The 27,888-nt window shown below is 43.7% G+C and overlaps 1 protein-coding gene across 3 annotated transcripts in view; it reads left to right on the forward strand.

The window, feature by feature from the left end:
• Window positions 1-27,888, forward strand: part of CCDC91 (coiled-coil domain containing 91) — a 1,837,163-nt gene that overhangs the window by 568,321 nt on the left and 1,240,954 nt on the right. The gene's annotated exons all lie outside the window — the stretch shown is intronic.

A 27,888-nucleotide genomic window follows, 5' to 3' on the forward strand; every position in this document is an offset into this window, starting at 1 on the left:
TTAACTTAAATGTAGAAGAAAATCAAAAGCTACAGCACTATTAACTTAATTTTGAATTAAATATTTAATTTAAACATATGTAATTAAATTAGCATTATTTATTAAACAAATACCACCTTAAGTAAAATAATATATTGGGTTATGTTTTAATAATTATTAAAAGTGAAGTATGCAATTAATTAAATGTAATGCAATTGTATTTCAATAACAATGAATGTTAAAGGCCTTCAAAATTTAAAAAAGGTTGTTAAAATGTTAAAAGAAAACAAAACATGGTTTATTTGTAGATTTTGTTTAATATTAAATTGACATTATTTATATTTGTATTAGAGACAATTACATTTAACATTATTTTGTATGAGGTTCTGTTTTAAGTTCCTGCCTCCATTATTTTCTGTGGGATGGTGTTGCAGTATCTGTGTTTGAACAGGTGTTGTGCTGAACTTACTACTACTCAATATTGGCTGTAGTCACTATACACTTGTATATTAGGCTCCATTGATACACGTTAATTACACTTTCGCATAATGGTGAATAGCTAAAAGTAGCAGAGCTATACACTTTTGAATAAATGGTGAATAGCTAAAAGTAGCAGAGCTTCTAACAAGGGTAAGAGTAAACCTGCATATGTAGATTTACTCACATGTAAGTTCACCTTAATAAGTAGGCCCTGTGTGTCAGAGCTGACAGAGGTTTTGCTCATAATATAAACATATATATGTAAAAGAAAATCAAGTAGCATGAGCCCTTGATATATTGAACATTCAGGTTAAGTTTTAGAGGGGTTGCCATTCCATCAAGGCCTGAGGAATGGTGTTCAGTCAACCCGGTCATTGTTTTTAAGACTGGTAATATTTAAATCCAGCAATATCAATTGTGGATTGACACATGGTCTGGGATATTTGCAAAGATATTTAACAGGAGGCAGCTGGAGATGGGCCTGGGAATTATTGGGAGACAGAGGACAATTAAATGAATATTTTAAGACATCAGTTTTGAGATCGCTCATAAAGAGAGATTTCATTTACAAATAAATGATGTGTAAAAAGAGCAGAGAGGTAAATAAGTGTGGAACCTTGAGCAGGTAATGTAGTGGTTTAACAAGAGAACAATGACCATATCAAGATACAGAAAAATGGGGTCGAAACTCAACAAAAGAGAGCAAGGGATGCACAAGTTGAAAGTATGGATAAGATGTTTGGTTACCTGATTAGCAAAGGAATTGAGATGTTGGCGCAAATCCATCTTCCATGGGCAAGGAAAAACACATGCAGTCACAACTACCAGAGAATATATCACAATAATAGTATACATCCACCCCATAAAACTGCTTTATGATGCGGCAGGCTGCAGTCAGAATGGAAACACAGGCCAGCTCCACCCGTGTTAGCTTCAGCATCGCACATGCAAACATGCCAGAGTTAGAAAACAATGCCAGGAGTCCACGACACTGCAATAAATGATCATCAGACAATTACCTGGGAGTCTGGTCCAGGGTGCTGACGCGTCAGCGTAACACCAGGTGAAAGAGGTGCCCAAAGGTCTGTCGACTGAGCCGGCTGCCGGTGACAACTCTGTGTTTGACTCCAACTGCTCATTGTAAGGAATTAAGGATGCCGAACACTACTTACTCGTGTGAGCCGCCTCCCTGCTCCAGCAATTCGCAACCAGACGTTTAGCAATTAAGAGTAAAAGAGCCACTCATTTTCTATTCACTTTCGTAATAGATGAAACATACCCAACAAAGCCAGTTTGGCATACCCCAACATTCTCTCCCCAGTTAGGTCCATGAGAGTACATCCAGCAGTGACGTATTTGAGGGGACGCCCAGGCTAAATGCCAAAAACCCGGATACAGTTCGAGTTTTCCCAGAGCCCCCTTTTCCATAAATACTATCACATATGGTATAGCACATGTAAAAACTTAAAATAACTAATTCTAAAAGTGCTGCTAAATGATATTAGAGCAGTCGGAGTTCAGCAGTACCCCTATTCGCGATCAGATAATGGGGGCTCAGTAACTGATCCCTGCGGCCTTGGAAGCAGGTGAGTAGATAGGAGCCTTGGGGTGAGTAGAATAAAATGGCGTCCTAACTATTTTTTTTCCAGATTCTGCCGGTAATGACAACTCCGGCAGCTGGAAACTCGGTGATTCCTGAGTGAAACAAGGACCATGCGCTCTTACCATGGCTCTGAACCGCTCGTATACAGGGCTCAAGTCGTAAAAAAAGAAGTGGGGGGACTCTCCAAGTTAGGTGGAGTCACAGGAAGTGACATCACGGCAGAAAGTGACATCACAGCAGGAAGTGACATCACAACAGGAAGTGACAGCACAGCAGGAAGTGACCACATGGCAGGAAGTGACATCACATGTGCAGCAGATCTATCATTTGCACATATTGCAAGATTTAACAATTGAAGTTGCTCAGTACTTAAGCCTGTGACTTAAGGTCCCTGTATGGAGGAATTAACAGCCCAAATTTGGATGAAGTTTGGAGTACAACTACATTAGTCAAGCCAATAAGTGCTGTAAGCGAGGCGTACTAAAACGTGGCACCATGAACAAAAGCAGAGTTTGTGCGTTGAAAAAACCCCAAAGAAAACCACATGCTAGAAACTACAATAGTGATTATCAAAACTATAAAATGAATTACGCTACCTAGAACACCACATTTAAGTATACTGACAAGTTTAATACACTGTGACCATGAGAATAAAATGCAAGGTGCACTCTGTACGGTTTCAACCTGATACTCTGTACATCTGTTATTGCAGACATTATGGGACATGTTATATTGCCACAGGATGTATAACCATGAAAAATTTGTGAGACCGCTTACAGCATTGAAAACCATAAATTAAAAATCGCCAATGCGTCTGCATATCTTTTATGATGCTGGACTGAAGGGTCTACCTTTCTAGACTGAGTATCATCTGCATGGCGTTGAGCAATCAACCACCTGTTCACATACGGCATTGGATTCCAAAGAGGCCGAGGAGGGCCCATGATGTTTATGAACATTAATGAGGAAAGGGGTCCGATACCAAGCCAGTTTCGTATGGGTGACATTATCAAGTTCAATGTGCTGAAACTTGTAAACTGCAGCTGCACAAAATGGGTTGAAATGATTCCCATGCAAGGTAGGTATGGTGTATTTCAGTTAGGATGGCCTTCGATGTCGCAAAGTGATAGGAGACTAGTGCATAATTGGAATTAATACAAATAGCTGCCAAGTTTTCAAGATGCTTATGTGTAAGGCTCCCCATTTTCAGTTTTTAAGGATTTTTTACAGATAAATACAGACAGAAAACAATGTGTTTTTTGCCTGCGTTTATATTTAAAAGTGGATAAATACAGAAATGTGCCCTCCTTTTGAGTGACTCGTTGTGCTGTCTTTCATGAATTATAGGCCAGCAGCTGGACAGCATGGAAATTAAAAAACAGGATGACATTTCTTTAAATAATGGCATATGTCAACATACATTTATGGTATAATGCTAGTATTTACAGTGGATGTATTGTTATGTAATATTTGCCAGCACAAATAGCTAATACACAACAGACGTCAAAGTATAAGTGTGTGTCTATCAGGTAAATAATTATGGAAATGTACAGTTTGGCAACTTCATTTATAGGCAAAGCACATAACAAATATGGATAAATACAGATAAAATGGCCCCAAAAAATATGGATAAATACAGACAGAAATATTTTTTAAAAAATAGCATAGAACTGGGAGCCCTACTTATATGTGACATATACATGGTTTCAGTGTGTATGTGTGACACTTAGACTGACACTTGCCACTCAGAGAAAAATAAGCTATAGATATCAGTCATTGCACCCTATTCAGCAACGTGAAGCTCTACAATATTTTGAAACTGCTGCAAAACGCCTGGGGAAAAAGTTGTGTTTCATACCATGTTCACACATTCAAATGTAATCAATAGTTGTGAAACATTGGAGAGCAAATACTGATTAGCCTACACATGCTTCAAGCAAGGAAAATGTAACTTTCTAAAAGCCAGCCAATTAAAAGCGATATACAGTTTTCTGTGCCCACCATAATGAGAACTGTACATTATTATTCAGATGGAAATTGCACTACCAGCAATTAAAAAGTTTCTTAAACGTATTCCGGTGTAAACAAAATCCCCTGGTTTTCTGTAATGTGATTCTCCAGTTATTCCGCGAATTTAACTAGGGGAATAACTAACTGACAGAACCGGAGACTATTAATTAACATGATAATGCATTACATAGCACTGTGGTGGGTGCACTCCCTGTCCCCTTAATGCGTCATTGGTTATAGGAGAACTTGCATTAAATATACTCCTCAGGTCTGCCCACATCATGCACAAATTAAACAACAGAGGTGAAGGTTCATTCAGTCTACTGTTAATGAAGGAATAAAGGGTTTGCAGCTTCCCCAGGCCTTCACAGTAAAGTGCCTATTAAACTAACGTGCTTGGCATTTGTGAACTCATGATCAACCAGTAAAGTGTCCTCCAAGCAACCGAGGGGAATAGGTGTTTTTACTTTCTGAACAGTATGGTGTACATTTACAATCAGAGGCGCAACTAGAGGGAAATTATGGTGGTGCTAATTCTTCCAGCAATTCGCAGAGTGGAGCTGCAGGGACTCTAAGAAGGAGTGAAAACACAACAAAGCCTCATTCACAAGCAAATGGTCTTTTAAAGACCTGTGAAGTACTGGGGTGGGGCTGTGTGTGTGCCCGGGAAGCTGTCTCAGCCAGGCTGACACACACGACAGGGGGGAGGAGGGCTGGAGCCCTTTGAGCACAAATCTATTCAGTTTAAAGTGCCGATAGGAGCTGCGAGTCTTGTACTGGGAGCGATATCCAGTTCAAAAACGTGGTTTATTTATTTTATTAATATAATTTTGTATACTGCGTAACCTTTACTTTGTGGAAGACCTACTCTTAAATGTAATTTGTGTCGCATAGGGAATTACAGAATCTGCTAAATGTCTCATTGATTTTCGAACGAGTGAATTACAACTGCTACAAAGCTCCCACACACTATTTGTTAATCACAAGCATTTTATCAGATAAAGACGCTCATTTTCTTAATTGTGCTGTAGATGTTAGTCTTAATTCTCTGTCCTTTGCAAACGACGGAAAACCATTTTGATTCAGTGTGATCCATCTAGCAACTACTCGGGGTGGGGGGGGGGGGGGGGGGGGAAACAACGTATCTTACTTAAACACTCAGATGTCTAGTAGCAAAAAAAATAAATGAAAAGCAGGGTTTTCCAGCGGAGCGGAGGACTGTGAGCGCGCGCCCCCGAGGCACCTCCCTCCGCCTAAGGCTGTGGTGTCCAGGGACCCAGTTTCTGTTCATCCACCTAGCAGCGGGCGCCACCAGACCACAGCGCGGACAGCCGGCCGAAATCTGCGCTCTAAAATGTCGCTGTTGCGGAGTCACTCTATCAAACCGTAGAACAAAGTTTGAAAGCGCAGGGCACAAGTCGGGGTACCACGCGGGTGGACACCATCATAGAAAGCCCAGCTTGTGAGCATGGGGGACGGCGTCCACCCGGTAAAATAAGTGGGGGGAGGTACCCCGACTCGAGCCCTGCTCGTATATAAGGACATACAGTAGTGTTGATTCTGCTCGTAACATGATTTCGGCCCTTGATAAAAAATAAGCAGTTTTGATACATTGCTCTATGTTCAAATTCAATTCCTCAAACTATTCCCCACCTGTGTTTAGAGGTCAGAGGTAAACGGGGATGTCCAGGCAGGGGTATCCACCGGGAATAGAGAAGTTTCCAGCTTCTTGCCATGCCACGGCCATGCTTTGTGTCATGTTTCTTTCTGAGAATATTTTGGTAGGTTCGGTCCAAAGCACTGACTGTAACTGTGTTGGTTTAGCCTGGGCGACTTCTGATTCCAACACTGAGTGGTCCATACATGTTTTAGGATGATACGAGTGGATGGTGCTTTGGCACACAGATTGTACCATTTCATGTCCGGTGTGGTGAAGCTGCCCTGGCTGAATGACGAAGTCAGAAATGCCCATCGGATACCAGCTTCTTTACCAGCCAGACGACCACAACAGTAGGGAACAGAGGGTATGGAAAAAACAAGCATTTGCAATGCAATATGTCTCGCGTTTGCAAGAGTTTGAGCTATTGGCATTGTAAATGACAATGCCTTTTATTTATGGTACTTATAGTAGTTGCTCATGAGAAGCAAGGTTGGCAGTAACTGCGCCTCTTTTACTGCCAGCCTTGCTTCTCCTGAGCAAGGACTTAAGTACAAAGTGCGTGTTTACGCCCCACTTGCAGGATTTCAAAACACATAAATAAAAGGCATAGTTGTTTACGATGGCATTAGCTCAAACTCTCGCAAAAGGGAGATCTATTGTGTTGCAAATGCTTGTTTTCACATAGTGCTTTATACTGTAATAATGCCAGTAATTAGGGGCATAACGGGGTTAAAATGGACCTAAGGAAAATTGTTTTCATATAAAGTTCTACTTTTTCTACACAAGCATCTGGGAAATAGTACTCCACCTTAAGAAAAGTGTTGCCTTTGCTAATTGTCGCTTTATTCAGTGGCTAATTCCTTTTTCAAAAAGTGACATCATCCAGCCCAAAAGCACACCTAACATCTGAGACAATAATCCCCAGAACAATCTCTAGTTTCTGCTTTGGTTTTATTGTAATGTAAAACTGAGAGAAAGAGATGGTGCTGTAGGTGGAAATAGTTTAGATTTGAGTTCTATTGTTGAAAGATGAACTTCGAGAAGAGGTATGCAGCAGTAAACTTTCCTGCAGGGGAAGGTAACATTAGAACCAGCTTATATTTTCCAAATCACGCTTTCCTTTCAAGTTGAAGAAGAAAGAGGTGAAGGACAGAGAAGTGCACTGTCAGACACATATCCTTGCTTCTCTCAGGAAGTCTGGATATGGGGATGACACTATTTGCTTCCCACATCTCTGACAGCTGTAAACCAATTTACATGCATTGCCAGGAAGCCTTGTTTAAACAGTAGATACATTAGACACGTGTGCACGGTTGTTTAACGAACAGTACCTCCGCATACAGTGCCCCTGCAGCGCTAGAGCTACAGCTACATGCACTTAGTGAATGCTCCAGAAATAGTATAAAGTAAACAATAGATGTCAATACAAAATTCAGTATTGCCATGACACAGAAATATCGAGGTCCCTACAGTTCCGGAGTTACAGTTATACACACTTAGTAAATGTGCCCAAAATAGCTTAAATGAAACAGTCAAAATCATTAAAAAGTACCATTTGGACGGGACACGGAAATGTAGAAAGACATAAGCACATACCAACGCACACTTCTAAAATAAGTAAGTATTTTGTCATATGGTCTGGTACTGCCTAAGACCCCCTCCCCTTTGATAAGCAGATACCCTTGGAAAATGAAGGACCCTCCCCACTCCCATGCGGGTACCCTTTCCCCCAAACACCACAACTTGTTTGGATTAGGGGTCGTAGTAACCCCAGCCGTATTTTATTACATAAAATATCAAAGAACATTAATAACCATATTATATAAATTATTTACAATACACAGAAAGTCCAATACATTGATAGGTACAAGATGTTATTGACTAACCTTAACATGTTTCTAATACAGAGCCATCCTATCATAATCTAAGTGATAAAGATATTATCTTTCTGCGCATCCCTGTTAGAGCCTACGGCAAGGTCAATGACTGGCAGCCCCTGATCTTAATCTAGCTAGGTCCACACCTCCTTACCGGCGCGACCTTGCGCAGGGGGCCCAGCTTACCGGATGGATACCTCCCCCAGATCCCCCCTACGCCCTCATCGTTAAAAACTCATAAAGGGGCGCAGCAGTTATGCCTCCCTGCTCCCTTGAGCGCATGCGCGTGCGGGGATTGGCCAACCAGCCTACTGGAAGCGAGACTTCCCATCCCCCCGCACCCTTCCAGCCTATCGGCTGTAACTGCCCCTGGAGTTCTATGAGAGTTCCCCCTCGGGCGTCCCCATTTCACAACCGAAAACTATGCTCACCAATCATGACCTTACTATCACAGGCCAGTATAGTTGACCGACTATCTGGCATCTCCCCTTTGCCTACTGTGAAGGTCATGCCCTGCGCCTTGCGTTCTCTAACCATGCCATTATTTTCTCCATGAATATCTGGTTACCATGACTCAAGAGATGGATCCCATCCCGCAGAAAAAAATGCTCCCCTCGGATGTACCTAAGACCTATAGATCCCAGTTTCAGAGTCCTGAACAACTTTTCTATTTTCTTGTTAATCCGTTTAACCTAATTATTTAAAGCCCACACAGACTCACCGCCACTCCACTCTAGTCTATAAATCATACTAGACCACACTATCATTGACTCGGTCATCTCTTTGCCAGTCACCCTACCTCGGTCAGCAGAGCCTCAATTACGCCCCTGCGCCCAAGGTGTACTAAATCATTACCCCCTAAGTGCAAAATACAGACCGCAGGAGTCCCACACATTTTTCAGGGCCCTGAATTGGCTCAGTCTCAGACCCCCCTTTCTGTGAAATGAGATTTTTGCGGCTGCCTTCTGTTCTTATAGGAACCTGCAGCAAAAAAAAATTCCTACCTCCTTACGTATGAGTGGCCGATTATCCACACCTGTTCCCTGCGGTCCCAGGCGTGCACCTGGTCTGCAAAGTGTGTTGCTTGATGATGATCTGGTGATCGTTGTCTTCCTGCTTGACAGGATGTTGGTAGCTTTGTTGGACGGAGGACCCATGCAGACTTCCCCCCTGTGTCAAAGGATGTAGAAACTGCAAGAACCAAGAAAGCAAACCAACCGTCAGTGCATTATTTTGACCCTTCTATAGCATGTGTACGCGCACATAGCATTTATAGCAATTTGGGGACCATCTCCCAATCCTTTACACGTCACTGGCCACTGCCTCGGATGGCCCCTATCCTGAAAGATTGGGTCCCAAAGCTGCCTACGTCAAAACCGGCCTTTCGCATGGCTAGGCCCATGACCCTTTTGAACTGTAAGATAGTGTGGGGAGTCCCATCTGCATGCACTAGTAGTGGTCCCCCCATGCACCCTGGACGTTGCGCCAGAAATTTCTCAAAGCTAGCAACGGGGCAGCAAGTACTCCCTTCAGCCCTACGCAATACCACTCCTTCACCCCTGCCTTCCTGATCCGTTTTGGACTTAGGTATAAATATCAATAGGGTGTCCCCTTGAAGCAGCATGTGGGCCAACTGAAGCCACCCTTGCCAATCCATTCTGTTTTTTGCTACCAATTCCCCTATCCTAAAAGCGCTATAAAATGCAAGACAGAAAGCTGCCTAGAACAAAAGTGTTTCCCCGGCTGAAGTGCACACCTGGTGTAAGGCCTCCATCGATGTGGCCAGTGTCTGAATACTTACTGGTCCCCTGACGTCCGGCTGTCCCCCTTGTAGGCGTTGCCAACCAAGGATCATACATCCTAAAAGGCTTTTTCCAGTTCACGAACGGGAAAACCCTTGATATATCTGGCCCTAAGTGCCTTAGGCTCGAACCTCCAATGTTGTGATGGGGATCTCATGTCTTGGTTGGTGATTTCCAGCTCAACGTAGGCATGGTCGAACAGTGTCCACCGCCCATGTGCTGACGTCCCCTGTGGACAGGTAGTATTCCAACTGCAAGAATGTGCCTTCTAAGTGTTACTGTATGTAATCTCCATATATCTGTCAACCAATTATTGTTAATGATTCCCTTCAGAGCTCTATTTGCAGTTGCCAAATAGTTGGGCTGTTCCTACGATCTATCTAATTTGGGATTAAGCATCCCCCCAAAAGATCGTTTCAGGTGATAACTTTATCACATTGCCCTAAAATTCTTGGAAAAACGGAGGATATTTTGGTATTTACATGGTATAGAAACATTAATAAGAGTTACATGTTTGCCCTCCATCATGTTGTGCACAATATTGTATTTCCCTTGTGTACTTCTATGGTAGTGTAGTGCTGAAATTTGACACTTTTGTGAATAAGAATACGCCCCCCACGGAGCAGAATGAATAAGGTGCAGAAAACACCTAAGCTTCCCACCTGTTGTTCAGCAGCTTCTCCATGGGGTTGACAAGGCGATTCTCCTCATGAAGTGTCACAGCAACATTATGTGTGGACAGATATACCTGTACCTGCGTGCATTGTTTAGACTTCTGATCTTCCAAATTAACAGCTTAAGTATGTTGGTTGTTAGGTAAACAATGGAGTGACCCTGTGTCCCTTAGAACCTGGGTATAAATTGCAGAAGGTACAGTGGTTCTGTCGGGTATGACCACAATATTGCTTCTCATTACAATTGAATTTACAAAGAACAGATTATATCAATCTATAGAAAAATGTACAAAAGAAAATTATTGGGAAGGAACACATGGGATAACAAGGGTACACAAACCACAAGTGAATCAGGTTTGTTGGGTGGCAAGGTATTTTTATATAAATTGCATCATTTATACTTTCACCCATCTACATGTAATTCTTTGTAGCATAAGAGGCTGCCAACACTGTGAACGTTTAAAGTGAATTGTGAAAAAGTGACATGGTGAAGTAAGTGACACAATGGGTGCGTAATATGTACAAGGTGATTGAAAAGTTGTATACAAGTTTGTAGGAGGCCAGTATAAGAGACTGTTGTATAGCTCCTATATATCCTTATATCGTGTTAAGTTAACATAGGTACATTTGAGATTTAAACGCCATTTTTCCTTTCTTGCAACTTCTGCACACGACCCTTAATTGTTGACTTAGCTTTCAACCTAGTGGTTTGCCGTGGTGTATGTGAGAATAATATGTTATTGCTCTGATATCAGTCTTGTTTAATAAAACATGTCTGCACGGAGAGTGCTGAAGTTTCAGGAGCAACACGATATGGAATTGTTATGAGGTCTGATCTCCACGCCTTCATAGTCATAACACAAGTGCAGCCTTTGCCAACTTGGGCTTGAGGCGGGATTGATATTGCTTTGCACGAGAATTGTTAACACACTTGATGCGGTGCACATGCAGAGAGAGCTGGTGTATGCTGATGTGATTCCTTCATGCTAGGACACTAAGGTATGGGCCCGCCCTAAAACAACCCAAAGAGACCTTCTTAGCTAATAATATAATATATGTGTCAGGGAGGGTGAGATATAAGTGTTGTTAACTCTTATTCATTACAGCATGTTAACATGCTGTCACCATTCGCTTTTTATGTCTTAGTAACTATGCTGATAATTTTGCTACTGATAATAAGTATACTTGTATTATCAAAGATACTGCGCCTGAGAAGACGGCATTAGTAAATAAACATTTCAAATGCACATGTGTCTTCTTTACTCCATGTTCTGGTTTGTAATGATAATATAACGAAAGAGTGTTCATGAGTCCCACGTACCCTGAGGTACTGTAAGTTCATGTTCTGGTTTGTCTAAACATTGGGTGTTTGATATGTCCAATGAGACACTGTAGCTAGCTCGGTAAGGGGTGAGTTGGTTGCTAAGGTAAGTTTTGGGACATCCTAATTTGCCGAGGTTCCACTCCTCTGTGCACAGTTCTGTGTGAGTACAGAAACCCTGCAACATGGCGCCCAACGGTTTCGGTGGTCTTATATCATGACACTCGAGTAGTTTATCATTCATGCCTTAACCCCTTCACGTCCGTTTCCGGAAAACGGGGTGTTGGTGAAACCTACCTATTTTTTGAAATAGGTCTTTATTCAAGCTTGATTCTTACTTAAACGGTTTCTTTGAATTACTACCCAGTTGTGCTACAAAGTATTCTTTGTGTTTTCTTGTTTCCGATTCTGTGATGGCGGCTGCGGTGGCTATTGCACAGCATAGTCGCGTAGCGGTACGCAACCATCTTCAGACGTACCAGGTCCCAGTAGATGGGATGGCTGTGATTTTCGTGGTAAGTGCAGATCCGGCGTTTCCTTACGAGTTGTTTTACTCTTGGGTTACGTTTCCGGCTGTGGACGCTAATTCTGGTTTGTACCACTCCTACACCGCCTCGGATGTCCCGGCTGAATATACGCCATACAGGGCATTGGAAATACCTATTGATCATTGGCAGCATCGAGTTTGGTTTGATGGCGCCCTCCCCCACTCTTTGTCCCGTGCGAGGTTAGGTCCACTCTCAATTCCAGGTACTAATTGGCCTGCATTGGGTGGCTTTACCCCGCACCCGAATCACGGGGCTTGTACCCTGGCAGAAATTCGCAGGCTACATGTAGTTTCCATTTCCGTGATTCGTGCTTTAGTGCAATACATTGGTCGACATCTTCCTGGTGGTCCCCAGGGGGGTGCGGCCGCTCCCATGGAACGAGGCGGAATGCGTCTCAATCCAGTGATGGTAAATTCGGTTTTTGGTGCGCGTCCTGTTGACAACGATGACTTCCCATTCTGGCTAGCAGAGAAGTTTGATCAACTGGAGGCGGTTTTTCCGAATTCTACTCCTGCTGATAAACATAGAATGTTGACGATTACTCTACCGAAGGATATTACTCCTGAACTTGCTGACTGTGACAGCTGGGGAAAAACATTTGCGGCAGTTTATACAAGGTGCTTCGGCACCCCGTCTATGACTGCCCTGCCTGAAATCGTTCGACGTGTTCAGAATGATCACGGTCCAGAGGCAGCGGTTGAATTGGGTATGCGCCTGTGTGGTTCTTTTGAGATTGTAAGTGATCTCATTCTCTCCAATGTTAAAGGAGATGCAGTTAACTTTCAGGTGTCGAATGCTTTGGCTGCTCTGCCCGATGCCGACAAACCCCGCCAGTTAGCAAAGATTGTGGTGGCCGCTTATAAAACGATTGGCCGCACAAGTAGAGGTCTGAAATATTTTCCAGTGAAGGAGAAAAAACAACCACAGGGGCAATCTGCAGTGACAGATGCCCAGCCAAAGTCCAAGAAACAAAATTGGCCTAAAAAACAGACACAGGGGAAGCAGACAATGCAGACTCAGGGTTCTTTTCCTGCAATACAAGCTCCTGCGCCATCCGAAAAAGTTTATGATTTGCGCGACCGCGCGATGATTAAATCACCTGATCGTTTTCAGGGTTCTGATCAACGCTCTCCTCGTTCCTTTCAGGACACATCGGCCCCGAAGACCGGTGGAGGAGGAGGGGGTGGACGTGGACGTGGTGGCCAACAAGGACGTGGTCAGTCCCGCCAGACGGACGGCGCGGTGAAGCAGGAGGATTCTACGCCTAGGCGTCCGCAGTTTGCGAAAAAGAAAGTCGCAGCCTTAACAGCGCATCGATATGCCACAGATAGTGAGAACGCGGCTTCGGAATCTGACGTGGGCTCTGACCTTGCTGGACAGCGCGGCGGAGATAACCATAGTCAGAGAGGCGCTGCGTCCACTACTGAGGGTGACAGCGACTGATGTCTACGTTGTGATAGAAACAGCGGATACGAGACTTGCTCCCCCTGAAAGACTATATGAAATTGTCCTGTTAATTGAAGGTGACATACAGCGTACCGTTAAAGGTGTATTTTGGGAGAATCTGTCTTCTACATATGATATTTTACTTTCGGAGGCTGACTGGCCCCCACCTTTTGTGCTCGCGGCGCCGCGAGGGGAGGAGGTAATCCTACCCAGTTTCGCGAACACTGTCTCGAAAGAGCATGCGCAGCATTTTGCAGAAGAGTGGGCTCGGGCTCTCGCGCCGGCTCTGTACCGTAACCAATGTGGTTGGGATAAATTGTCGCCTTGCCACGAAATTCCGTTGCGGTCTCAGCCGCAGCCTCAACCTCAATATCCCATTCGGCGTGAAGCAAAATCTTCCGTCGCGGAAATCCTTGAACAATTGGAATATCAGGGAGTTATTGAAACGTGTGTGTCACCGATGAATAATCCCCTTTTTACTGTGAATAAACCTGACGGATCATAACGTTTGGTTTTGGATTACCGGCATTTGAACTCGCATTGCCGTAACTGTGCAGTACAGAATACCCACGGCTCTGCCCTAGTGGATAGTCTCGTGCGTAAGCGTTTCAAGACAACGCTTGACATATCCAATGGTTTTTATGCCCACAGATTGGACAGCTTTAGCTCCCAATGGACCAGTTTTACAAGCGCTGGAGTCCAAAAGCAATTCCGGCGTCTTCCAATGGGCTACAAGAATAGTCCTGGTGTATTTACCGCTCGAATTGTCTCTATTCTGGAGGCACTCGACCCTGATGCTTTTTCGTATGTGGATGACATATATCTCACAGACGACGATATTTGGGAGCATCTGTGTCGTGTAAATTCTCTTGTTTGCAACTTCGCAGACATGGGTTACAAATTCAACTTTGCAAAATCGCACATTGCTGAACACACAGTGTTGTTTTTGGGCTATGAGCTCAACAATGAAGGTAGAGGTTTGGCTCCTCACTTCTTGGAGAAGTGCGCACAATTGCGCGCACCAACAACTCTGAAAAAATTACAATCCTTACTGGGCTTTTTGAATTTCGGCAGAACTTACATTCCGGAATATGCCCAGCGTATCAAGCCTTTGTATGCTTTGATACAACCAACTTTCTCAAAATCATGCTGGCTGCCTGAGCATTCAGCCATTTTGCAATCCTTGCAGGCTGATCTGCTCGCTTCTAAATATTTACTGACTCGTGATAACCACACCAACCTGGTCATAAGAATAATTCCTGGGACGGTGGGTTTCACTTACCTCACTTTTAATGAAGGTGACACAGTACCTATTGCTTACAAGTCACACTTGTACACCTCGGCTGAGATGCGGTTTCCCACCATAGAAAAGGTTTTAACTGCTGTACAGATGGCTATTCTAAAGGAACGAGCTCTGTCACAGGGGAAACGCATGCTAGTGGTAACACCCTGTCCTCATTTGGAGGCAGTCACGAAAGCCAGTGTACCAAATTCGAAAGCTTTGCACCCTCGGTGGATTCAGTGGGCTGCGTCATTGTCATCCTCGGATGTCATGTTTATTTTTGACGCTTCCTTACGGTCGCAGGAGTTCTTGCAGTATGAATTCGTTCACCCTGCTCCTCTGGCGATGCGGCCTTTGGAGGACTTCCATTGCATCATTTACACTGATGGGTCGGCGCAGGTTGCGCATGGCTCTAAACATGCCTACGTTTCCGCATGCGCCATTGTGGTCGGTGCTATGTTGAATGATGAGTTCATTTCCAGGGAGGTACACACGTTGCCCCTGGGCGATTGCACCGCACAATTGGCAGAGCTTCGTGCTCTCTTACTAGCTTTGGAGTACGCAGATCCAAGTGTTACTACTCTAATTGTAAGTGATTCTTACTACTGTGTCCAGTCTTACAATGAAAACTTGTTCTTTTGGATTCAAAATGATTTTCATGATTCCAAGGGTAGCACAATAAAACATAAAATGATCTGGGTTCGAGTGGCAGAGCTTAAGGCTATGTTGCCACTCGTTTATGTGATTCATACTCTCGGTCATCAGCGCGTGGGAGTTCACGCTTTTGGCAACTCGCTTGCTGATGAAGCAGCGAAATCAGCAGTATCTACATACTTAGTTGCAGCAGTTACTAGGTCTAAAACCAAGATTGATAGCGACATCTTGGCAGCGATTGCTGCCTCTGAGAAGGGAAGTAAACATCCTTCGGGATTCCCTTCGAAGTATAAATACCACTTAAGTCCCGAAAAGGTTCCTTTTGTGACAATTCCTGATGTTGGGGAACGGCTGATTCCCAACTCGGATCGCAGAACAGACTTGATTACAGCGGCTCATGAAGGTGTGGCGTCTGCGCATGCGGGCGTCTCAGCCACTGTAACGCAACTACAACAACGTTTCTGGTGGCGGGGACTGTACAAACAGACGCGTGATTATGTCCTTCTTTGTGACATATGCCAGCAGATTAAACCTTCAACTGCTACGCGTCCGCCACAGACTCAGTTGTACATTTCTAATAAACCGCTAGGCTGTGTTTATTTAGATCACTGCGGTCCATTTTCATCTGATACTGCGTATAAATACATCTTAGTAGCAGTTGACTCATGCACACGCTTTGTTTGGGTATGGCCACATCGCAGCGCTGATTCCCGGACTGTCATCAGAGATTTGCGTATCTTTATAGGGATTTTTGCCTGTGGTACCTTCCATTCGGATCAGGGTCCGGCTTTCGCCTCTAAGGCGTATAAGGATGCCATGACTTCGATGGGGGTCCAAGTCAAGTTTTCGTCACCCTACAGACCCGAGGGTAATAGTGTAGTTGAACGAATGAACCGTGATTTAAAGCAATCTTTGACAGCCCGAGTTATAGGCACTGGCAGAAATTGGCTGGCTCACCTCTATGGCGTGCAGCGTGCTCTTAATAATCTCCCTAGAAGGTCTCTGGGTGGGCGGACCCCATACGAAATGCTCTTTGGCATCAAGATGTTCGTCCCTGACCTTGACGGTCTAGACTCGGTGGTTCGCGCCACTTCCTTTGACGCAGATGAACATTGCAATGTTTTACAGAATCTACAAAAGACGAGAGACACTCTTGCAAAGGAACATTTGCCCTCCACGTCGGATGATGCGTTGCAGATCCCGGTAGTTGGCTGGCTACCCCAAGTTGGAGAACTGGTTCGAGAGAAGATCGACAATAAGAAAGAGTTTGGTCCCTCCTATCGAGCTCCGGTCCCAGTGCTTGGAGTGAAGGGCACAAGAACAGTCATTTTACCACCACTTCCAGGTCGTAAGGAAAACAGGTTTATTTCTATTGACAATGTCAAGATACACAGAGTGGCCGATTCTTCTTAGCATGACACCGGCTGTTTCCTGTCCTTCCATTGTGAGAAATTCAATTATGCCCACTGCTTCTAATAATGAACCTGAGGTGGCCATCGAATTACCTGCTGTTTCCAGTCCATTATTGAATAATTTACCAGGAACTAACCTTGATGAGACAGACTATACATACCCCACTGATTTGTCCATGCCTGACCTGCAAGCTCGTTTAGCCACGGAATCCAGATTTTCATTTGACTCTGCTTCCCTTGCCTCGAAAAAACCCTCTAAAATTGCATTATATGCTAGCCTGTTTAAAAAACATTTTTTGATACCTCCTTGGATATACATTTGGCTGGTCCTTTTTTCAGTTTACCTTTTTATGTCAATTGGTTTTGTGTTTTATTTTTTTCGGATTATGAATGGACACTATGTCGAGGAGAGAACTTGCATTACTCATTTGAATGGAACTTTGGCCCCACTTTCCTCTTCACATTCTACACACAGATTAAAAAGAGACTTGACTTTGGTTAACATCACAGCGTGGCCTGTTCTGGATGGAATCGCGTGGGATGCAGTTCGTTTTCAGATACATGGTCCAACGGAAGTCGTTAATGTCCCTAATGTACTGAGAGTTAATATGGGGGATGTGGTGAAACAAAACATTCGTTCTGATGATTGGGATGTTAATGCTGTGGAAAGTTTGTTTTCTGATTTGAAATATTATGCTACTTTTGATGCTGAGGATTTATATTTAGAATCTGCTAATTATGGTGAATTGTTCTGTTACCAACATTATGGCAATCACTTCTTACACAAGACATCTTCCCGAAGGGATGCGGTTAATTTTACTCAGTGGGAACATTGCCCAGCACCAACACAAGGGAGTTCAGAAACGTTTCTTAAAAAGTATACTTATTTCACTGACTTTAATCAGTCCAATCCCGAGTCCTTTTATTTTAAATTTCACAAACAGCCACTGTCCAAGGTTCGACTTACAAATACAAAATTGTTATATTCAAAGGCCTTCCTGGATCAATTAGTTACTGGAGGGTATGAGTTATGGAAGGATACCATAGACCTTAAATCAGTTTGGGGCTCAAGGGCCTGGCAGGTACAAGGCACTGAAGCTTTGCACCGTGCATGTCTCATCCCAAATCATATGTGGTTTTTAAATGAAACCATTTCCCAGACCACGTGCTTTGGATTGGCTACATCTAAAAGGTTAAACACCCCGTCTTTCCCGGAGTTGGAGGAATATGAGAATTGGAGTAATTTTACTAAATTGTCCATTAGAGATATACAGGCTCTGCTTCTGAATTCCTCCTTTAACATTTCCAGTATGAATCCCAAGGGTTGGCTGCTTTGGCACCGTAGTGCTGATTCTTGCCAAAAGAGATTTTTAAATATAACTGACGGTTTTAAGACTGTTAGATCTGATCCCCGTTTTGATTTGAGTCATACTGTCACCTCTTACTCTGTTGGCAAGTTGTGTCAAGCTTGGCTGAAACATTCAACTTTACCTGCGGTTAAGTATCACCTTTCCAAACTGAATGCAGACGTGGATTTGAATGATTTCATTAAGGGCCCAGCTAGTGGCAGGTCGAAAAGGTGGTTATATGGTGTTTACAATGAAATTTGGAAACTCTCACAGATTGAGGCTGCTTCACGCCTTAGGGCTATTGATCAGGCAAATCTTGAGAAAGTGCTTGCGGTGGTTGACAATAGCATTAACGTGCTTTCCTCTAGAATTTACACATTAGATAATATTGTGTCGTCTGTTGTTGATATTGTGCATGATGAAGTGTCTGTATTATACCATGGTCAAAATCAATTACGTTCAATCATGCAGTTTGCATGGACACTACAGACTCTAAAAATGGGTAAAGTTCCCTGGGGATACATGAACGTTTCCTCTTTATTTGCACCGTTTAATTTGACAGACAAACAACGCTTGCTTTCAATGCGTGATGCTTCCTTTTCTATGCTCCATATTGAAAGATTGGAATCTTTACCTTTTTCTGTGGCAGAGACCACTGCTGCTACGTGGCTTATCCACGGTTTAATAACGCTGCCTTTTGCTTTATATAAGTTTTCAAATTGTATGAAATATGTGCCAATAGGTCGTTTTGAACCCTTAGGTAGCGGTTTTCTTCATGAGGTCTGGTCACTCCCATACACATACAGATGTTTCAAGGATGAACAAGAGGTTTATCTAACAGGGGATGAGTGTACTGAAACGCCAGATCATTCTTTAATGTGCAGACACATACAGTTACACGGTTCATGTAACAAGGACAGACCGAATATGGCTTGCGTTTTACAGGGCACGCCAGTTCCTGCTATCATCCCCACGTTTAAATTGTTAGAGAATGGTAGTTATTTAATGCTCAATAATGAAAACTGTTGTGGTTTAATTAAAGGTATAGCTTTCATAGTAACGGTTAGTGAGCGAGTTATTTGCTGCAGAAATGTTCTTTATCCTCCCACACGTGAACATAGGGAGTCTTCCATTTGGCCACAGATACCGACCTTGGGAGCAGAATTCAGCGGCATGGCTAGAATAAGAGCTCTATTGTCCCAGAAAGAGGTGGCCTTGAGCTCGGCCCGTGAAACTTTCGTGCTTCACATTGCTAACACCCGCACGGAGGTTCAGGCTCTTTTAAACACTGATTTGCCCTTGCATTTCGGAGCCATGGTCCGTTCTATCTTTAACGCATCCTCCACAACGGGCCTAGCACATTTTTTTAAAGTTGTTAGCGGTGGTCTCGTGACTTCCTTTGAGAAGATTTTTGGAGTCATCCCTGCTTTCTTCCATTCTATTTTTTCATCCTTGTTTGGAGGGTTCCCGTATTTGCTTGCATTAGCGGCTGGCGCATTGGTGGTTTTCTGCCTTTTTAAATATGGATGCCCTTCCTGTGCAAGACCACGCACAGCTACTACTGACGCGGTTTCGCAACCGCATGCTTGATTACTATGGCACACTGCCGTTAGCGACTCTAAGCACGGCGTTTGGATTATCTTTTCGGTTCTCCTATTTCACCTGTGTCCAGCCTGTATTTCGCTGTCTGACCTGTGATTTCCTTTGGGCCATTGATTTGTGTCTCTGCGGACCAGCATCTTCTGACGTCGATTTTGATCAACTGATGAGTCCTATCATTGCTCACGAGTTGGTTTGTTCTGACGAAAGGGTTATGGCCTTGGCGGTGGCACATGGACTAATGGGTCCCTGGGATGTGTTGTCGGCAGCGCAGAATTTCTTGGAACTAAGTTTTCTTGAGAACCCACCGAGCTGTCCTCTGATGGTTATAGAGGATCCGGTGCTGGAAGATCACGTATGTTCCTTTCATCTTTTAAATTGGATGGCTGAACTGTTTTCTGATGAGGACAGTGACTTCCTCCTGGAGGCTGTTGCAGCTTACTTTTCATATACGGTCTTATCTTAGACACTGCCTCAAATTGACATGCTGATTGATAGCATTTCCTTGACTTTATTGACTTTTGGTCAAGACATTTTATTTTTCCTTGCCTATTGGCTTGAGCCACATTATATTTGTGGGCTATTTTTTTTAGCATTAATTTTTATAATTGAATCTTTATTCATGCTCGTTTATAAATGGATTCTGCTCTCATGTGATGGCACTTCTGTTACCTTATTTAGTCCGTTCTCGGATCATGGGGGGGTGTTGTATAGCTCCTATATATCCTTATATCGTGTTAAGTTAACATAGGTACATTTGAGATTTAAACGCCATTTTTCCTTTCTTGCAACTTCTGCACACGACCCTTAATTGTTGACTTAGCTTTCAACCTAGTGGTTTGCCGTGGTGTATGTGAGAATAATATGTTATTGCTCTGATATCAGTCTTGTTTAATAAAACATGTCTGCACGGAGAGTGCTGAAGTTTCAGGAGCAACACGATATGGAATTGTTATGAGGTCTGATCTCCACGCCTTCATAGTCATAACACAAGTGCAGCCTTTGCCAACTTGGGCTTGAGGCGGGATTGATATTGCTTTGCACGAGAATTGTTAACACACTTGATGCGGTGCACATGCAGAGAGAGCTGGTGTATGCTGATGTGATTCCTTCATGCTAGGACACTAAGGTATGGGCCCGCCCTAAAACAACCCAAAGAGACCTTCTTAGCTAATAATATAATATATGTGTCAGGGAGGGTGAGATATAAGTGTTGTTAACTCTTATTCATTACAGCATGTTAACATGCTGTCACCATTCGCTTTTTATGTCTTAGTAACTATGCTGATAATTTTGCTACTGATAATAAGTATACTTGTATTATCAAAGATACTGCGCCTGAGAAGACGGCATTAGTAAATAAACATTTCAAATGCACATGTGTCTTCTTTACTCCATGTTCTGGTTTGTAATGATAATATAACGAAAGAGTGTTCATGAGTCCCACGTACCCTGAGGTACTGTAAGTTCATGTTCTGGTTTGTCTAAACATTGGGTGTTTGATATGTCCAATGAGACACTGTAGCTAGCTCGGTAAGGGGTGAGTTGGTTGCTAAGGTAAGTTTTGGGACATCCTAATTTGCCGAGGTTCCACTCCTCTGTGCACAGTTCTGTGTGAGTACAGAAACCCTGCAACAAGACACCTGCATTTTTCCCTCCCAAAGCTAACTCAGATCAAGCAAACTTAAAAAAACAACAACATCCAACCCGAAGGATAATATATAATATATGCAAACTCTCATGATGATGAGCACTAATAAGGGGACTTCTAGTGTGACAGCAAACCCTCCAAGTAGATGGAGGTGGCCGAGACGGCAGTATTGATGCATATGGGGGCCCGTAACGTAACTTTAGACTCCCAGGACTCACATTTGTATTTGTTTATATAGCGCTAGAATCGACCCCCGAAGGGGTATCTCTGTGCTTCAGCAGGACTGTGAAAGAATAGCAGTGCATTGAGTAGGATCAGCAACGACATAAGAGAAAGGTTTTAAGCATTTTTCTGAACTGCAAGTGTTCAGAGCATTGTCTTAAGTGGAGCGGGAGTTCATTCCATAGAAGCGGGCCGCGATAAGAAAGAGCTCTTCCACCTCGTCTGGCCCTTTTTATTCGCGGTACCACTAGAAGGTGCTTGGCACCTGAACGTAGGGTATCTAGGGGCAATGTAAGAGAGGAATTTTTCAGCAAGATACGAGGGACCTAGATTGCCCAGCGCCTTGTGAATGATACAGCATGATTTAAACGTAATCCTTTGGCGGATAGGGAGCCAATGCAATTCCGTAAAAAGGGGTATGAAGGGGTCCGAGGTGGAGCATTGAGAACCAACCGAGCTGCCGTGTTCCGGTCCTGGGAAGGCATGGCTTGGCAGTTCGGGCTGGATTGTTCCCATGAGGCACAGGGTCAGACTGATTTGCATATAGCCATGTCTGAACTGGGGTGGCATAGTAGGCTAAAGAACGGTGATGGATCAAACCCAGATATTTTGACTGGGTGTGAGTGTTTGATTGGTTCGGATGCTCCGTCCATCACCACCCCCTTTTGTACCGTGTTCTGCACCACTGGCAGTCTACTGAGCAGGGCATCATTTGCCGAGATAAGCAGACTGTTACAGTAGTCCAAGCGGCTCAGGACCATGGCCTGGGCTATGGTTTTCCGAGCAGAGTCAGGGAGAAGGGGGAAGTCTCGGCGCAGCATACTAATAACATGGAAGCAGGAGCCTGCTGTTTGATTAACATGTTCTTTCAAACTGAGATTGTGATCAAGACAGCTCCCCAAGTTTTTAACTGTAAGTTTATGGGAAGGGAGAGGGCCCAGATCCGTTGACCACCAGTCCTGTGTCCATAGGAAGGGGGCTTCTCCCAGAAGCATGATCTTAGTTTTTCCTACGTTGCATTGGAGGAAGTTATTCCGCATCCAGAGTGAAACAGCCCTCATTCCATTTGAGAATGCCAATTGTACCGAGGATGAAAATGTATTGAATGGGAAGAGTAGCTGAGTATCATCGGCGTATGATATGGGAATAAACCCATAAGTCCTTATAAGATTGGCCAAGGGAGCAACATAGATGTTAAAAAGAGTAGGGCTCAAACATGAGCCCTGAAGTACTCCCTTGGTCATACTCACCGGCGCCGACTGATACAGGCCCAGGTTAACAGTCTGGAAACGATCTGACAAGAAACTATTCTTCCAAGACAGGGCAGCTCCTCTCAAACCAACTTCCTCCAATCTTCTGAGCAAGACCCTATGGGAAACCGTGTCGAACGCCGCAGATAGGTCCAACAGCACCAGAATCGTTGAATGGCCCTTATCTAGGGTCATTCTGATGTTATCCTTTACTGCAAGTAACGCAGATTTGGTGCTGTATTTGGGCCTAAAACCGGACTGGGAATGATCTAGATATCCAGACAGTTCGACATAATTGGACAAGTGAGTTTTCACATGTTTCTCCATTATCTTGCTCCAGAATGGAAGAAGAGAGATGGGACGAAGGTTAGAGAGATCTGTCCATGGAATATTAGATTTCTTGTCTGGTCTGGAATGAAATCCATAGGAGATCCAGATCGCACAATTTTTGGGAGGGATTCTCCAAGCTTTCACATGCTTTCGGATTTGTGAAGGAATGGAGGATTTGATACAATATATTTGAGGAGTTACCTGCCTGAGTCAGCTGAGATAAATGGTGCAATTTGCGCGCTGCCTTTATGTTTTTGTGGTAGCTGATTAGGGAAGCACAATACTTTTCCCAATCGGCCTCATTGTGTGATGCGCGCCATGCTCTTTCCAATTTCCTACATAGTTGCTTCTGACTCCGCAAGAGAGGTGTAAACCAGGCAGCTTGTGGATGATTAGGACGGCTCAGAAAGGACTTGAGCGGCACAGTATGGTCAATGGCTATAATAACCGCTGAATTACATTTTGACAGTGCTTCCTCAGTATGGTCTGATACAAGGAAGTGCGGCTTCATAAATCTACTTTGAACATTTTATGCAGACACCTTCTGCCACTATCTCCACAGATACGGTACAGCTTGATTAGGAATTTTAGGTTCATTAAGGTAATGGATGTCAAATTCGATGACTGAGTGATCTGACCAGGGGAGATGCTGAGGAGGTTTACACTTTATCTTAGAAGAATTAGAAAAAAGAATATCCAAAGTGTGGCCCGCTATGTGAGTCGGCCCCTCATTAAGCTGACACAAGCCTAAGAGGGATAGGTCTGCCAGAAAGGTCTGGACGTCAGGATTAGAGTGGCATTCGCTATGTACATTGAAATCTCCTAATAATAGGAAATTACTTCCCCCTTTTATGAGGAGCAAGACATTCCACCAGTTGTAAGGAGAAGTCCAAGTCCAAAAGCGGTCCTGGAGGACGATAGACTAGCGCCCCTTTCAAGCTATCCTGCTGGGGCTGATCGATTCTAAAAATCAGCATCACTACAGTCGCATCGCTGCGTTGATCTATGACCGAGATGTTTATGCCGTCTTTGTGTACAATAGCTAAGCCCCCCCCAGTTTTTATAGGCCTATCTAATCTAATCATTTTATATCCCTTTGGTATGCCTAAAGTTATAGCGGGGACCGTGTGGGGTTTCATCCAGGTTTCAGTAAAAAGCCAATCTCTGGTTGGGCAGAGGACACAAGGTCCCAGAATTCGATCGCATGTTTTGGCAGGGACCTGATGTTACACAGCACATTTTTCCATACTTTGTAAGCGGTCTTTGGGTGGGGGTCACTTGGGCAGCTAACTCGGTCGAGGGTTGTTTGAAAATGACAGCCTCGACAAGAGAAAGGCCCTTCAGGGCATGGCCAAGACTCTATCTTACAGGTATTATGAGGCCGGTTGATCTATAAATTCAACATCTCTTGTCTGGTATATAATAACTGTGTAGGATGGCTGTGTTCTATATGAAAACCAGGGTCCCTGGCTCCTGACGGCGTTCTGGTGCGGACGGGCGCAGACGGGCTTGCCTTTGGCGGGCCATCGGCGCACCTGCTGCGCGTCCTTTGCATGCGTGAAATAAATAAGGTTGTGGCGGGAAGACCACCGGAAGTAGTGATTCCTAACTCAGCTCAGCCGCCGGAACTGTCTGCACGATCACCTTGCCCTCCGCACAAACAGCACACAGCTGCGGCGGACCGGGGCGTGATCAGGTGCAACACACGGTATGTAACAGGCGTGACAAAAGATTTAAAAGGCCCCCCCTAAGTGCAAATATGCTAAAAATAAATGTGGCAATAGCAGCAATGTGATCACGAATTAAAACGGGTTAACACAATGAAGCCAGTATCTGCAGTATGCCCACAGAACTTACTCAGTCCCTCCACAGATAGTCCAGTATTAGTCCAAAAATAGTTTTGATGTGTAGACAAGAGTGTAGCATTGATACCTATGTACTAATTTTCCAGTGCCATCCAGTGACACATCTGTGTCATGGTCGATAGTGTCCGTATTCCTGCACTGCTTATTAAGGGTGTTCTGAAAGGACATGGCTGCCTGAGCGGTAGTGACGAGGTGCTGTGTCCTGTTGCAGCTTTTATATGAAGACATATGGGATAGAGCATGGCGAGGCTGATGTTCAGCTTTTGCAGCTGATATTTTATTGGTAGGCACGCAGTTTGTGCAGATTGGGCTGCAAGAGTGAAGTCTGGGGAAAAAAGGGACTTCATAGACTTAATTAAGTAACTTACGCTTCTTTCTAGCTAGGCGAAGTACAATGTGCCAATTCCTGTAATTTAGCAGTTCAGCTGTGATGGGGCGCGCAGGACCACTAGGAAGTGGTTTGGGTCTGTCATAAGTCCTGTGCAGGCCCATTGTAGTTTTTCCTATGTTAGAATGAATACGTTGCAGACTGTCCTCTGCTTTGCACACGTTACCTTAAAGATATATTTTGCTTTATGCCACAATGTACTTCCACACAAAACACGCTGTTGTTTTGCGCTCTGTTCTTTTCCTGGGATTTAGTCTGGACATGTAGACCAGGTCGAACAACAATGCCACTCGTTATTCTGTTCTGGTCAGGCCCTAGCGCCTAGACAAAACACTCAAATGCAGCAGTTATTTTTGGAACACATACTTTCTGTCATATAGGTATGCACAGATAGGTAACACACACTTGGAGAGGGACCTTTCCTGAGAAGACCTTTCCTGAGAAAAGATTGTGACAGCATCTGGGATGTAGAATTTTCATCTGTATGTGCTAAGGTACGTGGTCTGCTGCTAACACCTAGAGATATTCTGATATATAATAATTTTGCTTATGTAGAAGGGGAGTGAGGTTATATAATGGGAGCTCCATTTATGATTAGGGCTCCCTGTTTTCTGTTTTTTCTAATTTTTATAGATAAATTCAGACACAAAAAATGTATTCTCTTGTCCGTATTTATTTTTAAATGTGGATAAAAAGGGAAATTGGGTTGCTTTTTTAGTAATTCTAAATACTGTCTGCCATGACTGCCAGGCCAATTACTGTGTGGATTGATAGGTAAAGGGGCTAAAAAAGAGACTAATTTTAGCAAAGAGACTTTTACAGAGGTAGTAGATATGCGCAAAGTTGATACTGATATATTCATATTTTCTTATCGGTGCATTGATTTATCTTCTGTAGGGGTTTACAACATTGAAACTTAGGAGGCATTCAAGCATAAGTGCATATTTACTAGTTAAATAAATGTATAAATATGCTAATTTTAGCTTCATTTATCCACAAAACCCAAAATAAATATGGATAAATACAGATAAAATTAGCAAAAAATAAATATGGATAAATACAGACGGAAATGTCCAAAAAATAAATACCATAAAACCGGCGCCCTATTTATGATTTACGGACTACTCGCTGTGCTAATCCTATGATGTGTTAGGCATTTTCTACTCTTTTAGACACGTATATTGTATACTAGAGCACAATAGTTAAAATAAACATTTTAAAGTTTCCTTGTTTCTCTGTCAGAACTTGTTGTGGACTAGTACAGGCATGGAAGCGAATATGTGTGTCCTGCAACTGCAATTCCTGAGAGGGTCAGGAGTGTTGCGTTCTGGGATGTTAATCACTTGTTCCTCTGTGAGTGAGTAGCGGGCAATTGAGACACCATAGCTAGTCATTCCAGGGCTCATTGATACTCAGGTGGTAGGATGACTCAATCCCTGCCTACTAAGGTCCCATAATCCCAAGCATAGCTCTGTGACTCAGCAGAATCCCTGCAACAGGTCCGAGCGAGTGATGTGCCATTTCCACCCACTACCAGGAGGTGCAACAGGTTTTTGCTCCCAAATAATGTGGTCATTATGGTCTCAACATGCAGTTCCATCTTGCCTATAGCAGCGGACTCAGGGATCCCCAGAAAGCGAAGATTATTCTAGCGGAATCTTGCCTCTTATCAGTCTTTTTCTTCTATAGACGAAATGTGCTACTTTGCTGCCCCCAGTCTGGTGAAAAGTTTGCCCAATTTGTTGGCTATATTTTCCATGCATTGATTAAGTGAGTCTATTTTACCATCTGGCGACTGGAGACTGTGTTGCACAGCCTGCAGAATGGCTATCACCTCCGGGTCAGCGGATGTTTGCCCAGACGCCAGGCATTCAATAACAACCATTTTGGGCTCTGATTGAGCTGAGTTCTTTAAGCGTCCTCTTGAAATCGAAAGTGAGACTTGCATATTACTTTTCTGTCTTTTCCATTTTCATTTGATATCAGAAAACATCCTGGCATTAGCTGGGCCTACAGTTGAGAAGTGTACCCCAGGGGACAGAACGCTGGCAATAGTAGTCCTCTTGGCTCTCCACACAACACTAGGTGCTTAGCACTTCACCAGCGCAAACTGCAAGGCTCTCTCAACCTCCCCAGTCAGTCACAATGTAGAGGCACAAGCAGGTCTCAATTATGTTTTACACTCTATGAAAAGGGTCTTACACAACTAGTATTGGGAAAGCAATCACTCCCTGCCATCACATTACACCTGCAGCTGCCTTTTCACACAATGGGCATGCCACATAAGGCAAAAGTTGTTATGTAATTTACTTGGCAGACGGGCATGTAATTGCACTGCAGCCATCTTGCTCCTAGCTCCCAGTCTCTTCACACTGTAGCCGCCGCTCTTGGCATTTATCTGAAGAGAGGGAATGCAGCCCGAGATCTTATCTCTCCTTGCATGCTGTCTAGTCCATGAGCTAGTCGCCGGAGTGAGCTACTATTCC

Source organism: Lissotriton helveticus, chromosome 1_1, assembly GCF_964261635.1.
Source record: "Lissotriton helveticus chromosome 1_1, aLisHel1.1, whole genome shotgun sequence".
NCBI lineage: Eukaryota > Metazoa > Chordata > Amphibia > Caudata > Salamandridae > Lissotriton > Lissotriton helveticus.